The sequence below is a fragment of the Piliocolobus tephrosceles genome, chromosome 8, assembly GCF_002776525.5.
Source record: "Piliocolobus tephrosceles isolate RC106 chromosome 8, ASM277652v3, whole genome shotgun sequence".
NCBI classification, from domain to species: Eukaryota; Metazoa; Chordata; class Mammalia; order Primates; family Cercopithecidae; genus Piliocolobus; species Piliocolobus tephrosceles.
The window spans coordinates 88,700,181-88,705,217 of NC_045441.1; the positions used below are offsets into that span (position 1 = coordinate 88,700,181).

Genomic DNA, 5,037 nt, shown 5'->3' on the forward strand with positions numbered 1-5,037 from the left:
GGATTATGGATGAAGAGCCTCAAATCTGATTTCAATCATCCACTTACTAGGTTTTTTCTTTTTTTTTTTTTCAGGTAAACTGGTCTTTTATTAGCAGTCCTACTGTTTGGCATAACAGGTTTTCAGTAAATAGGCATGGAGTTGCATGGAGGTGACAGAGTCAGGTGCAGGCACAGGGCAGCATCTCTCACTTCTTCCACTCCACTTCCACTCTTTTCGTAGTCCCACTTGGAGGCTAAACGCTGGATGGGGTTCACCTTCATGTCCAGCATCCTCTTGGTCTCCATGGCCACCCACTCTTTGTCAAAGGTCTCCGGGAGGGGGCCCTACACATAGCTCTTCTGCCACATGATAATGAGCGCGGTGAAGCAGATGAAGAGTATGGCACTGCCCACAACCGTCTTCCACTCATTTGAGCCCCTGTTCATCTCAGCAAAGCTCTCCCCGAACTTAATGTGGTACAACTCGACTTTCTCATCCGTGGGGAGGCTGCTCCAGGACTCCTTCTCCTTCTCCTTCAGGGCCTTCTGGCTGGCAGACAGGTGCTTGACATGGGCCACATCCAGCAAGGGATAGTCACGCCAATCCACGTAAGTTGGGAGCGAAAAGTCTTCGCTCTTCACAACACTTTCATGTGCTCGTACACACACAGAGGTGGAAATTGCTCACTTGCCAACTAGGCTTAATACCCTGGTAGCCAACATTCTGCCTCCACTGCCAGCCACGACCGCCCTCCACGCCCAGTGTCCCACAACCACACTTACTGGGTTTTTAATCTTGGGCAGGTTTTTAAATAATTTTATTGTAGAGGACTACATGCTCGCAAACGAGATGTTCCCGATAAGTCCTGCTCTTGCAAAGGAAGCAGGGCGTTCCCCATACTAGCCAGCTGCAAACAGCAGACCCTGGGGGCTTGTTTATGTGTAAACATCTTGAAAATCCAGAAAGTCAGGGAAAGGTCAGAAAAACAACAATGTGTCTTGTGACTTGGTAACATTCCACAAACGACTGTATAAAATAAAGCGAAGCGTGTCATTCGGGGCGGCCGCCATGTTTGTCTTGTCTTGTGTTGTCTTGTGTGTTCATTCCTTTGTTTAGGAAACAGGCGGACCCCAACATCTGGCACAGCGAGCAGGGTCCGTGGCTCCACAAGAGCAAGGAACCGGAGGGGGAACACCCCGGGCAGGCGCGGGGAGACCGCGGGCAGGTAAATAAATAAATGAAGGGGGACCCATGGGAAAATTATGAGGAATTCCACCTCTCTGGCCTCTGAATATTTGCGGTTACTCCAGGGACTGTTGATATCTATAGGAGTAGAAGTTAGTTCTTGTGTGTTCATTCCTTTGTTTAGGAAACACGCAGAACCCAACATCTATGCATCAATTTTTACATTTCTAAAAAATCTTTGGGTGGTAAGAATACTGAACATGAAATCCACCATCTTAACAATTTCTGGTTTATTTTTATTTTTTTGAGATAGGGTCTTACTCTGTCACCCAGGCTGGATGGAGTGCAGTGGTGTGATCTCAGCTCACTGCAACCTTCACCTCCCCAGTTCAAGCAGTTCTCCTGCCTTAGTCTCCCGAATAGCTGGGATTATAGGCACCCGCCATCATGCCTGGCTAAATTTTGTATTTTTGTAGAGATGTGATTTCACCATGTTGGCCAGGCTGGTCTTGAACTCCTCACCTTAATGATCTGCCTGCCTCGGCCTCCCAAAGTGCTGGGATTACAGGCGTCAGCCATTGCATCTGGCTTCATCTTAACAAATTTTTAAGTGTAATATTGAGGGTCAGAATATGATACCCCAAAGTATGATGCCTTGGTGTGTTGAGTACTTTGAACTGAAGAACACTGGAACGCCTCAGAAGCAATCTATCTCTCATTTTTTCCTGCCCTCCTGTCTCCCACTCCTTCTTTCAGAAGTAAGTCTTGGAAGTCAGAATATAACTTCCCCAAAGCAGGTCTTAGAAATGAGAACCCCTCTTTTGCAAAGCAAGCCATAAAACCTAGAAAGGTCACTGTCCCCCTTCTCTCTTCTCCCTTGAAAATGCTCATTCCAGACGGGTCCTGCCCCCTACCCTGGAGGAAGAAATGCTACACAGAGAGGCCAAGAATAATCTGAACGGACAGTCCTTGTTAGGTTTCCCTCCTTAGTCTATCACCTTTAGGTCATGCCCTTTTGTCCAATCACATTTCCTCGTAACTCCCCGTTCTTCATCAAATCTAAGTATTAAAATGGACATTTTTTTTCTGGGTCTTTGGGTCTTCATTTTTGAAGGCTCCTGTGTCATGATAAACTTTGATTAAGTAATTGGTTTCTTGTTAACCCATCTTTGTTATAGGAGTGCGGCCACCACCCTTATGATGAGTGAAGAAAGGTATCACAAATTTCCACCCTTGCAAGACAATACACATTATTGTTGACTATAGGTAAAATGTTGTCCTGCATTGCCCTAGAGCTTATTCATCTTGCTTGACCCAAATGTTATGCCTGTTGACTAGTAATTCCCTATTTTCCTTTCCTCCCAGCTCCTGGGAGACACCATTCCATTGTTTGATTATAAGAATTTGTCTGTTTCAGATACCTCATATAATTGGAATCATGCATCATTTGTCTTCTGTTACTGGATTATTTCATTTAGTGTGATGTCCTCAACAATACCTCTTCTTTACACAGGCACAACAAAACCTACAATGCAGAACTCCTGTTTTCTTGTTTCTTTCTTTCTTATTTTTCTTCTTGCAAATTTAACAAAAAAATGCATTTAAGGCATAAAGCATGGTGCCTGATAAAAAGGTGTTTTTAAATGGTAGTTTTTACTAATTTGTAGCCAAATAGTTATTTCTCAGTTGGTATCAATCCAGATTTTAGAAAATAGTTACATCGATTCTATAGCCTTAGACTATAAAATTCTCTGGGATCACTCACCCCACAGTATGTGAAGAAGAAGGAGAAAAAAATTCATGTGAGCCAAGAGGGACAGCAGCCCAAGGCTCTTTACTTCTACCCCAGCCAGGTCCCAGAGTAACGGACCTGCTTGGTGTATGTCTCTGCTAATCACTGTATGAGAAATTTGGGGCCTGATTTTAGCACTTAGTCCTTTCTCTCTTGCGCCAGTGTGAGGGACAAATACACCATTACTTTCAAAACATATTCTTGCAAATGCATTTAGTCTCAGCAATATTAAAAGGTATACTTACAGAAAATCACTTAATGGAAGTTCAACAAGGTAGTACACTAAAATTATGACTGAACATGATTTTTGTGTATTTTATAAAATTTATATATGTTATTTAATTTAAAAATAGTTGTCACATTAAAACACACACTCACAACTCCGATTTCACAATTCTACTTCTTGGAATTTATCTTATGGAAATACTCAGAGAAATTCATAACCATGGGTACGTAAGTGTACTTACCGAAGCATAAATAATAGCAGAAATAAGTAACTTAAATGCTCATTAATAATGTTACTGAACATAATCTATTGATATTTATTGATAGTCTTCATCAGCATTACAATTTTTTAAATAAAAGATGGCTTATACACAAAATATACATGCAGAAAAACGCGCAACCTTTATTAGCAAAATTCATATAATCATAGAAAATACATCTGATTGGTTTTTTTTTTTTTTTTTTTGAGACAGAGTCTGACCCTGTCGCCCAAGCTGGAGTGCAATGGCGCAATCTTGGCTCAGTGCAATCTCAGCCTCCCAGGTTCAAACGATTCTCCTGCCTCAGCCTCCCAAGTAGCTAGGATTACAGGTGCCCACCACCATGCCCAGCTAATTGTGTGTGTGTGTGTGTGTGTGTGTGTGTGTGTTTAGTAGAGATGCGGTTTCACCATATTGGCCAGGCTGCTCTCAGACTCCTGATCTCGTGATCCGCCCGCCTCGGCCTCCCAAAGTGCTGGGATTACAGGCATAAGCCACCACACCCAGCCAATAACATTTTAAGACAAAAAGTGAATAATGAAATAGCATGAATAGTATAATCTCAATTTAATAAAACATGTATGTATTACAGGAAGTTTATACTTACAGACACAAAAATGTTCACTCTAGATTTGTTAGGATATTGGGTTTATAGGTTTTCTTAATTCTTAAAAAAATTCTCTGATTATTTTTTGTACCAAGCATGAATGAATTTATACTTATAAAAATAAAAAATTAAAATAATACAAAAATAATTAGTGAATCATATACTGCTTATAACTTGAAAATAGACCGATAGTTATAATGAAAAACTTCAGGACTTGAGATAATAGGATTTTGAACACCTGGTCCAACTTCTTTGTTTTTCAGAGAGTCCAGAGATGTAAAATTATCTCCCGTGGTTATGCAACTCATTATTATTATGTATCCAATACATACCAACCCTCTGATTCTAAAACGCTTGAAGTCAGCTTTCTTCAATCCACATAATTAGGTAGATGTTACACCTGATTACATTATTTATGGTCATAAAGATTACACTACAATTTTGTGCAACACCATTTTCTGAGTACACAATCCGGCCCATGCTGAATCTATAGACTTTTAAGATAATATGCTTGTTTACCTCCACTCCTATTCTTCAATTTATTGTTTGGTTTTAATTTTTAAATATATGCTGAAATAAAACCGAGATAATTGTGGTAAGTTCTAATTGTGCAGCATCCTCACTTTGATTTATGGGGAAACCCTGGCCCCTCTGCCTATGAGTCTTAAATACCTTCAGCTTGCTAAGGCCTTAGAGATGGTAAAGAGCTCCCTGCTGTTTCAAAGCCCTAGGTAAAGTGGAGAATCCACATTCCATCCATTCCTCCCTGGGAGGAAGGGAGTTGGTCAGGCATTCAGTACAGATCACAGCTGCTGAAACCACCAAGGTGATTCCCACAGCCCTAGACTTAGATTCCCACAGCCTTAGACCTTCATGAGTCCAGAAGCTCTGCCCCAGGGTTCCTCCACAGGAGCACACCTCAGGCACCTGCTCCCTTCATCTTCTGGGAAACAGATGGAAGCCCGGGGCACTTTGTTATATTTCTC

At 41.5% G+C, this 5,037-nt stretch overlaps 1 pseudogene; it reads right to left on the bottom strand.

Annotated features, from left to right (window-relative positions):
• Positions 1-259: 259 nt before the first annotated feature.
• On the bottom strand, positions 260-704 carry LOC111552436 (annotated as a pseudogene).
• Between the last annotated feature and the right edge of the window lie 4,333 nt (positions 705-5,037).